Source organism: Schistocerca piceifrons, chromosome 3 (assembly GCF_021461385.2).
Source record: "Schistocerca piceifrons isolate TAMUIC-IGC-003096 chromosome 3, iqSchPice1.1, whole genome shotgun sequence".
Lineage (NCBI taxonomy): Eukaryota > Metazoa > Arthropoda > Insecta > Orthoptera > Acrididae > Schistocerca > Schistocerca piceifrons.
The window spans coordinates 594,019,665-594,030,898 of NC_060140.1; the positions used below are offsets into that span (position 1 = coordinate 594,019,665).

Below are 11,234 nucleotides of genomic sequence, written 5' to 3' on the forward strand. Positions count from 1 at the left end.
GTTTCTTCGATGTATAGATTGAACAGTGAGGGCAGAAGACCACCTTCCTGCCTTCCACGCTTTTTCATTGGAGCTCTTCGTTCTTGGGCTTTCACTCTCATTTTTCCCTCTTGTCTCTTGTACATACCGTATATTGCCCGCCTTATCGTGTAGCTTACCTCCATGTTTCCTAGAATTTTGAACGTCTTCAACCATATTACCTTACTGGACGCATTTTCGAGATCGACAACTTTTATGAACGTATGGTCGTTTTTCCTTTGGTTTTGCTTCCATTATCAACCCCACTGTCAGAACTGCCTCTCTGGTGCCTCCATCTTGCCCAAGACCGAACTGATCTTCAGCTAACACATCCCTAATTTTCTTTTCCTTTTTTCTGTATACTATTCTTGTCAGTAACTTAGGTGCATGAGCTATTAAGCTGATTGTGTCGTAATTCTCGCACTTAACGCTTTTGCAGTGTTCGGAACTGTTTGGATGATGCTATTCCGAAAATTAAATGGTATATCGCCAAAGTCGTACAATCGACACACCAGCGTGAATAGTCGTTTTGATGCCATTTCCCGCAATGATTTAAGAAATTCTATTGGAGTGTTATGAATCCCAGCTTTCTTATTTGTTTGGAAGTCTTCCAAAGCTCTTTCAGATTCTGATACTGGATCCCCTGTCTCTTCTGTATCAACTCCTGTTTCTTCTTTTATCAGACAAGTCTTCCCCCTCACAGAGGCCTTCAGTGTACTCATTCCACCCATCCGCCCTCTACTCTGCATTGAACAATGAAATTCCCCTTTCAATCTTACCACCCTTGCTATTATGTTCACCGGGGATTGTTTTAATTTTTCCTTATCTTGAGTCAGTCCTTCCGGTAATAATTTCTTTTTCGATTTCTTCACATTTTTCATTTAGCCACTTCGCTATAGCTTTCCTGCACTTACGATTTATTTTATTCCTAAGTGACTTGTATACGTACAGTCCTGAATTTCCTTGAACATTTTTGTATTTTGTTCTATCATCGATCAATTATACTATATCAAGTACGCCCTACTACACTATATCTGACAATGGAATGACTATTTCATCCCGATGTAATCCAGCTGATATCTACTCGTGTTTGCTACTTTCCGGCTTTGTGATTTTTGAACAGTTTATATTATATTACTAGCTCTCCCTTCTGTTCCTTTCCCCACTACCACGTTCCAATCCTCCATAATTAATCGATTTTCATTTCTCTTTATATCGCTTCGTATGCTGATTCGCCCATTGTGTATCCTTTCTCCCTCAAAAAGAAATCTTCTGCTTGTGACGTAAACAGGAGTACATCTGAACTATTGTTGTAGATGTTGCTTGCTTTCAATCTGATCGGAAATATCGTATCATTGAACTGTGCACGGTACCTTACACTTTGCCCTGCCCTCCTGTTCTTCGACTGCTTTTGATGTTGACCTATGCTCAGACCAGATATCTTTACTTTTTTTCATTTTACTCCACTGACCCTCATTGTAACTAGAATGAGCCTTTTTATTTCTCTTTCCAAATTTTGACTTATTAAATTCCATGCTGTGGCTGCAGCATGTTGTCCTTTTGTTGTCTATTTTCCACGTGATCACCTCCGTCTTAGCTATTCTCTTCTAGAGATATGAATCTATATCTACATTTATACTACGCAAGCCACCCAACGGTGTGTGGCGGAGGGAACTTTACGTGCCACTGTCATTACCTCCCTTTCCTGTTCCACTCGCGTATGATTCGCGGGAAGAACGACTGCCGGAAAGCCTCCGTGCGCGCTCGAATCTCTCTAATTTTACATTCGTGATCTCCTCGGGAGGTATAAGTAGGGGGAAGCAATATATTCGATACCTCATCCTGAAACGCACCATCTCGAAACCTGGCGACCAAGCTACACCTCAATGCAGAGCGCCTCTCTTGCAGAGTCTGCCACTTGAGTTTGCTAAACATCTCCGTAACGTTTCATATCAGCGCACACTCCGCTGCAGAGTGAAAATCTCATTCTGGAAACATCCCCCAGGCTGTGGCTAAGCCATGTCTCCGCTATATCCTTTCTTTCAGGAGTGCTAGTTCTGCAAGGTTCGCAGGAGAGCTTCTGTAAAGTTTGGAAGGTAGGAGACGAGGTACTGGCAGAAGTAAAGCTGTGGGTACCGGGCGTGAGTCGTGCTTCGATAGCTCAGTTGGTAGAGCACTTGCCCGCGAAAGGCAAAGGTCCCGAGTTCGAGTCTCGGTCGGGCACACAGTTGTAATCTGCCAGGAAGTTTCATATCAGCGCACACTCCGCTGCAGAGTGAAAATCTCATTCTGGAAACATCCCCCAGGCTGTGGCTAAGCCATGTCTCCGCTATATCCTTTCTTTCAGGAGTGCTAGTTCTGCAAGGTTCGCAGGAGAGCTTTTGTAAAGTTTGGAAGGTAGGAGACGAGATACTGGCAGAAGTAAAGCTGTGAGTACCGGGCGTGAGTTGTGCTTCGGTAGCTCAGTTGGTAGAGCACTTGCCCGTGGAAGGCAAAGGTCCCGACTTCGAGTCTCGGTGGGGCACACAGTTTTAATCTGCCAGGAAGTTTCATATCAGCGCACACTCCAGAGTGAAAATCTCATTCTGATCTCCGTAACGCTATCACGTTGCCAAATAACCCTGTGACGAAACGCGCCGCTCTTCTTTGGATCTTTTCTATCTCCTCCGTCAACCTGACCTGGTACGGATCCCACACTGATGAGCAATACTCAAGTATAGGTCGAACGAGTGAGACTAATACAAAGTAGTTTGTCAGAGGAGGGAAAATGACAATTTTCAGTTACAGACCGCGTGTCCTATGGGTAACGTTGATCATTGCTTGTTCTTCCTTTTTCTTTTTTTTTTTTTTTTGGCAGTTCGACCTCAGAAGGGAAAAGAAGATGCACTGCCTCTTGACGAAAGTTAACAGAGCGAAGATGACACCTTCTTCTGCAGTTTTTATTCATAGTTTAAGCAGCGGTCGTGGTTGAATCCGAGGTTCAACTCTTTGTGGTTAATAGTCAAAAACGCTGTGCTTAAGCCATTCATCTCAGCTTCGAAGTGTAAGTTTTCTCCGTGTCGTTTCTACGTTTCAACTTCTGTCGCTTTTCAAGCATCGGTGTGAAACACATTAATACCCGGTGTGGGTATGAGGTTCTATTAAGGAACCTGAGTTAATGGAAATTTTTGTGCATTCTGTCCCGTCAGTGAGTACAAACGCTAGATAACAGCATACCAGTACTTTATGGCCGTTATGTTCGTCAAGTTTAACATCAGTTATAGGAACTATCGAATTATCTAGCTTCTTAATAGAGTAACAAAGCTGAACACTAAGCGACAAGAGTATGTTTGCCAGCTACTCCAACAAACACGGCTGTTGGGTATTTCTCACTTGTGGCGATTGTGTTCCAGGTATGTGAGGTGTGAGATGAACAAGTGTGTTACGGTACTGATCGCCTCATAAGCGACATCAGTAGCACCACTATTTGTGGAGCTGCATCGTGATGAATTGTCGGGGGTGTAGTGGGACGAAATTAAGCGTCACCCATCCACCAAAGTCAGCCCAGTTTGCAGGTGACTATAAGTTTAATTTAGTTTTGCTTATGTGTTTTCTTATTATTTATAATAGATGTGAATTATCTAAAAGTTTTGTATTTTTTTTATGTGTTTCATGTACGGAGAGATCGGCGCAACGAACGGGGACAGCATCTTCGTTGCCGCGACCAGAGAGGAAATTGCTGGCCGCTATACGTCGCGGGTCGACAGCCAAGGAGCAACAGAAGATCCTGGAACCGAGTTGTTGCGTCGTGTTTCTAAAAATTAAAAATGAATTTTTATACTCTTTTTGTACAACAATGACGTCATAATGAGCTTAGTCTTATTGAAATGGTAGTCACTGTCTGTCAACGCTCAAGTTCACATCTGTATGGGTAGGAAGCTAATAAAATAGTGTATGCTACTAAAGTTGAAACACGTGTCTTGAAGATTTATTTATGAAGAATTATGTGAATGAATTAATAATATATTTGACAAGATGATTGAATTTTGACAGCGTTCATCGCGACTTTGAATCTAAAAAGTTTATTTAATGTGTGATTCTGATATCGATTAGATCAAGATAACGTGTGTCGATATAATTTTCTGAGGAGAAACAAACGAACTTTAAATTCGAAAAAGTTACGAAAACCAATTGGCCCAAGTGATGTAATTCTCTGCACACGACTCAACTGATGTTTTACAGTTTCGTTCAAGAACCATTCTATGAAAATTTAAAAAGAATATAAATAATTTTTTGAAGTGAGTGTAACTGACGTGGGTGACGAAGTCTGCACATGGTCATATATCAAACGAAAACCCAAATACGCGTCGTTACACCGCACCGTGGCGACCGTGACAGGACTTGTGTGCAACTAAGGCACACAGGTACGAAACAAAACATCAAGAGTCCTTCGGAAGTCAACGCGAGTTTTCGTGGAGCCTTCACCAGCCAGCGGCGACTTCGTGGGTGTGGGCATCTGACGGAGCCGCAGCCAAGCAGTACGGTCACGCAGTTGTTCCACGAGAAGGCGCGTCTGTTGGGCAGCAGCTGAACGCTGCAAACCCCGACAACCTTTTTTCTCCCTAAACTAGTAGGCCCAGTACGTCAGCTGCGGGGCGTTCCTCCGGCTGGTATTAGAGGTGTTGCTGTGGGCTTCGCCTGTCTACGGCGGTGCCGGGCGTGGTTGCAGCCAGCGACGTTCCCGGTGTTCGACTCAGCGTCCTGCCGGTTGCGGAAACGGGGTCGCAGCATCTCAGCGGCTTCATCGACGGCTGTTACATCTGCAGCCCATAGCAGCACACTGATCATCGAGAACTACAAATTACAATATTAGTGTCCGGTGAGTTTGTTTCAAGTTGGAAGTGGAGTGTTGTACATAGGAAGTGTGCTTTTACAGGATTGTTGATTACAAGTTTGCGTGTGTAAATAGTTAATATCTTACAATAATGTCGGGAAGTGAAATGTCAGACGAAGAGCAATCTATGTCCGATAGGAGCATGAGATCCCTTTTTAGGGCGATCGCTAAATTAAAACAATCTAACGGGGATTTTCTAGCTGAATTAAAACAGTCTAACGAGGAATCTACTGCTAGATTAAAAGAGGAACTAAAACAGGAATTAAAACAGTCTAACGAAGAATCTACTGCTAGATTAAAACAGTCTAACGAAGAATCTATGGCTAGATTAAAACAGTCTAACGAGGAATCTACTGCTAGATTGAAAGAGGAACTAAAACAGGAGTTAAAACAGTCTAACGAGGAATCTATTGCTAGACTTAAAGGGGAGCTAACAAAATCAACAGACAGGTTGCAGGAATATCTTAATGAAACCAGTCGAGAATTAAGTGATAAAATAGAGTCTTCTAAAGTTGAAATGCAGGAAAAATTAGTAGGACTTAGTAATAAGATTGCTGATAATTGTAAAAGGTTAGAAGAACATATCCAGGAATCGCGCGAGGAAAAAACTCGCATGCGAAACGATATCACTGACTTAAACGAGAGACTAGATAGTGTCAATATCTTAGTTGTAAATGAAATACAGAAAAATAACGATATGTTACGAGATGAATTTTCTATGCAAACAGAAACTGTTCGTAGAGAATTATTGGAATCTATTAAAGAGGTCTCTACCAAACCTGTAGAGATTTCTTCAATAGATAATGTAGAATTAGAAACATTAACTCATCAAGTAGAAAAGGACCATACCGAAATCGAAAACATGAAATTTTTAATTACTGAGATATGCAGTAATCTTGAGACTGCCAAAGATAATAATATTGACGAAGGTACAGAGCGTTCACATCGTGAACACAGTGAAGAATCGATATTAGCTAATCGCGTATCCAATACAGAAATGCGGATACAGGAAATTACTAAACGATTATCGGAATTAGATAATAACGAAGACATTTCAGGTAGCAGAGGTAATAACATAATCAGAGACAACAGTCGCATCGAATTTGCTAGCACGGATGACAACAATATGAATAAGGCAATCACGGCAAGCCAATCCGATGCAAATCCGTCTCTGCCAGCTAAACAAAATCCGACTATTTCTCTCGCAGAATGTCTGGATGACATAACAACAAATTCAAATGTAGCAAGTCGATTTCCTGTATTCAAACCAGGAGGCGAACTGCACCCTATAATCTTTATAAAAGCTTTTGAAACATCATTATCTCCTAAATGGAGTAATGAAAAACGCATTCAATTTGTAATAGGACATTTAGAAGCAGAAGCTGCGGAATGGGCAGTACTGCATAGAAATGAATTCAGGGATTGGGATGATTTTGTTAAGCAGTTTAAACAAAATTATTGGTCAAGACGAAAACAACTACACTTAACTTTAAAGTTGTTAGCCCCTCCTCCATATTCTAAACGGTGGAGAGGTTATAGGAATTATTTTGAATGGAATTTAAACCGTGCTCAGTTAATTGAAGAACCAATTATTGACAGTCATCTAATACGAGTCCTAAGTAGTAGGTTACCGTATTACATAAAGGAAAGAAAAATGTTATTCTACGAATTATACAAAACCTTAATAATGGGGACGAAACAGTTAACACCCGGGGTGTGTGGTTATATTTTAACGACTTGTTGTATTGGAAAGCACAGAGGGAACACCAGAGATGGAAAATCTGCATTCCGGAAACTGTTGTGGACGAGTTAATTACTTATATTCATGAAGGTTACGGGCATTTCGGAATTCATAAATGTATTAAACATCTAATGAAGTATTATTATTTCAAAAATATGTCACGTATTGTGAGAAGTATTATTAGGGCTTGTGAAACCTGTCAAAAGGTTAAAGTTAATAACAAATCCAAGCGTTATAAATTATATGCTGTAATTCCTCGAGGTTTGTGGGATCTACTGTCATTAGATTTTTTCGGCCCTCTGCCTCGGAGTTCAGGAGGATTCACATATGTGTTTGTTGTAATGGAATGTTGGTCCAAACATGTGAAACTGTATACTTTGAAACGAGCGAATACAGCAAGCGTTATACGCTGCCTCACCCGAAATTACTTTGTTAACTAGGGCATTCCTAAACGACTTATGTCTGACAACGGTAGTGCCTTTATTAGTCAAAGATTTCAAGATATGATAAGACAATATGGAATCAAACATATCTTAATTTCGAAATATCACCCTCAAAGTAATTTAGTAGAAAGAATCATGAAAGAATTAGGACGATTATGTAGAACTTATTGTGCACATAAACATACTCGGTGGGCCAAACTAATGCCTGAATTCGAAAAGATATTAAATGAATTGCCTCACCTAACGACGGGATTATCACCTATAGAAATTTTAGGCAAACGAATTATAGGTGAGCCTTTACTAGCTGCTTTACCTTGGCCACCAGTAAATGAGATACAACAAGATATTCCAGACGAAAAAGTTTGCGAACAGATTGTAAAAAATGCCGAACGGAGAATTAAAAGTTATAATCAGCAGGCTGTAGAACCCTCATTTCAGGTAGGAGATCTTGTGTTAGTACGATCTCATCCTAAAAGTTCTAAGATCGGTAAGGAATGTAGAAAATTCTTCTTGATCTTTGAAGGTCCATATGTTGTACATAAGATTGTACATCCCAAAGCATTACTTCTTATAGAACCTTCATCAGGTGTAATTAAAGGATTATATAGTGTTGATCAAATGAAACTCTTCATTCCTAAATAAGTTAATATTTAGTATATGTTACATACGGAAGAGCGTTCATAGTTTATTCATGTGAAGTTTTCGTGATAGTTACGTATTATTTTAAAGAATAGAACAGAAAGCTTAAACATGTGTTCTACAATAATCTACTGGTACTTCAAAAAGAGAAAGATAACCAAAAGGGGGATTTATATGGAGGAAACTTTGCTCTTAGGTCAAAAGGAATTTTGCATATTTTAAATTTACTCGGATAGTAGGAACCAAAGGGGATGGTTAATAGTTTTAGGGACCATGGGCGTCCAGAAGTATATGGCTCACGAGAACATAGCAGAGTGCCTTTAATAGAGGTTTGCAATAGTGTTAATATAGAACACACCAAACGGGGCTCTCTCGCTTGTTTCTCCTAAATAAATGGCCATTACCCAACAAGGCGTCCGAAGGTAAAGAAAGCCGTGCCGAGATTCTAAAGAGAGTTTTGCTTGATTTCTTCTTGACCTCAGGCATAAATAAGGCATTAGGGAAGAGAATGACGTAAAGTAAATAGTACTATTAGTTATTGTGAGAAACTTATTAGTAATATACATTCTTGAAAAGAATAACTCTAGTAAATAAATGAAACTGAAACTAATCTATCACAATTTGAACGCTCTGTCCTAATGTACAACGTTAAAGAACGTACTAAATTAGTATTGATTAGCAACTATTAACTGAAGAGGAGCAATCTCCCTATATTCGGTTACGAATTACCATAAGAGCACAATTAAGAGTAAATGACAAATAGTCACAACGATATCGTATTAAAAGGATTAAATCTCTCTAATAGCAAGGACTCTAGGTTACGTAAAATGTGAGGAAAATGTATTAACAGTTAAATATTGTATATTGAACAGTTTTAATTTCGGTTAAAACCTGACAAACTGAGCTTGTGGGTGGGGTATGTAGTGGGACGAAATTAAGCGTCACCCATCCACCAAAGTCAGCCCAGTTTGCAGGTGACTATAAGTTTAATTTAGTTTTGCTTATGTGTTTTCTTATTATTTATAATAGATGTGAATTATCTAAAAGTTTTGTATTTTTTTTATGTGTTTCATGTACGGAGAGATCGGCGCAACGAACGGGGACAGCATCTTCGTTGCCGCGACCAGAGAGGAAATTGCTGGCCGCTATACGTCGCGGGTCGACAGCCAAGGAGCAACAGAAGATCCTGGAACCGAGTTGTTGCGTCGTGTTTCTAAAAATTAAAAATGAATTTTTATACTCTTTTTGTACAACAATGACGTCATAATGAGCTTAGTCTTATTGAAATGTTAGTCACTGTCTGTCAACGCTCAAGTTCACATCTGTATGGGTAGGAAGCTAATAAAATAGTGTATGCTACTAAAGTTGAAACACGTGTCTTGAAGATTTATTCATGAAGAATTATGTGAATGAATTAATAATATATTTGACAAGATGATTGAATTTTGACAGCGTTCATCGCGACTTTGAATCTAAAAAGTTTATTTAATGTGTGATTCTGATATCGATTAGATCAAGATAACGTGTGTCGATATAATTTTCTGAGGAGAAACAAACGAACTTTAAATTCGAAAAAGTTACGAAAACCAATTGGCCCAAGTGATGTAATTCTCTGCACACGACTCAACTGATGTTTTACAGTTTCGTTCAAGAACCATTCTATGAAAATTTAAAAAGAATATAAATAATTTTTTGAAGTGAGTGTAACTGACGTGGGTGACGAAGTCTGCACATGGTCATATATCAAACGAAAACCCAAATACGCGTCGTTACACCGCAGGGGCTGCGTTCACTCAGCTCAACGCCTATTCGTATGCCACTAATCGTATGACAACAAAGGCAAAATATGTTACGTAGATGTTATTGGAATTAAATCTGTTCGTCTTTGATAACGCTCCGTACTTCATGTGCTTCATTTTATTATTTTCTACATCGCTGTCTCTTCGTACAAGAACATTTTACGTATTACGCTGTGGTTATACAGCGCGACTTGTAACAAAACAATGTTCATTAAATCCAGAACATACTCATTATTTGCATCATTCCAACAGTCACTATTAGTTTGTAGTAGCGATACACAATTTTTTACATAGCAACTCACACGACTGTAATATGTTGCATTTGAAGGATTTAAATCTATATTTTAGAAGACTGCGCAACTCTTCAACGTTACATATTACTATTTTAAACTGTAAGTATTTAACGGACATTTAAAAGGTATCGTAAAACAGTAGAGACGGGGAACAACTGAATACAACGAAGACAGACGTCCTGAGTTATTGGATATCGTTGAAATGCGGAAGCGCTGTGACGTATATGTTTGAGAAGCCCGAACGCAGAATCGCATTTCTGGGAGGTGTTTGTGAATGATTCTTATGTGAGCTAGGAACATGGGGTGATGAGTATCTGATTTAGCCCGGACCATCGGCCATATGTACAGCCAATGCTACATATTTCTTACTGTAGCTATGTTAGTGTACGTGAAGCAATATTTGAACGACTAATCGAAGCGAGCACCCAGACAAAGTGAGCGGGTCGATTAATTCCCTTTTTAAAAGATGTTAACTGGGCTGAAATTAATTCTCAGCGAATGGCATTACCTGTATGCTCACCGTTCGGATTACACCAGCAAGTACGTGTAAAACATACGTTTTTCTGGTGGTTTTTTGAAGCACGCCACATCTATACCTTAAACTTGTACGCATCGCTTCAAACTTCGCGCTAAGGCGGCCAAATAGATGAAGTCCAAACGAAATTTTTTATCCAATAATCTCTATGCGTTGCCAAAATACGATGGTTTAAATTCGAGGTAAATCTAGCATGTAAAATTCATTCTTAAGCGAACTGAATGCCCAGAAACGCTTTAAAGTGATTCTAGTAAATAAAAATAGATTATTACTGCAAAAGTGAAAACTTGCATTCAAGAATCTACTTTCATTCGGATTTTATGTGCAAAAAGTAGGATTTTTTTAGTATTTTTACCGTTTCCACTTCCATGTTGAAACTTGTGAGAATCGTTTATAATTTATATAAAAAACAGCTACCAGCTACCTTAAATACAACAGCCACGTTTCTTAACATGTCGACTTTCGACAAAATAGCGTTGTGAGAATCGGTTCCAATGTCGTGAAGAGGTACACAAATACGTGTAATAAATGGTCGTCCTGTACCCCTTGCCACGATATAAACAACATGGTCCGTAAGACAATACCCGAACCTATACCGGGTCAGTCGTATCCCGATTCAAGCTATGTCTTATGTCAGAATTATGGTAGAGTAAACACTAGAAACCGGAGTGAAAAATGCTCCTGTCATAGCAGAGAAAAACGTGACTAAGTCCTGGACAGAGTTAGGGATGGAAAAGAAGGGAACTAGCTTTCCGACTTGTCTAACATCTTCAAAGACTTTTAAAACATCCAGACATATTCTCGCTTTCTTACGAGTTTCACCTACTTCCCCAGCTCAGTGAGCTCTCTTAGCTGCTAGGTGTTGGCACAAATACAACTTGCAATTTATAGGT

The 11,234-nt window shown here is 39.5% G+C and overlaps 1 non-coding gene across 1 annotated transcript; it reads left to right on the forward strand.

Moving 5' to 3' along the window:
• The first annotated feature begins 2,167 nt into the window (after positions 1-2,167).
• Positions 2,168-2,242, forward strand: Trnas-cga. The gene has a single exon. It is a non-coding gene; the product is annotated as a tRNA-Ser (tRNA).
• Positions 2,243-11,234: the final 8,992 nt, after the last annotated feature.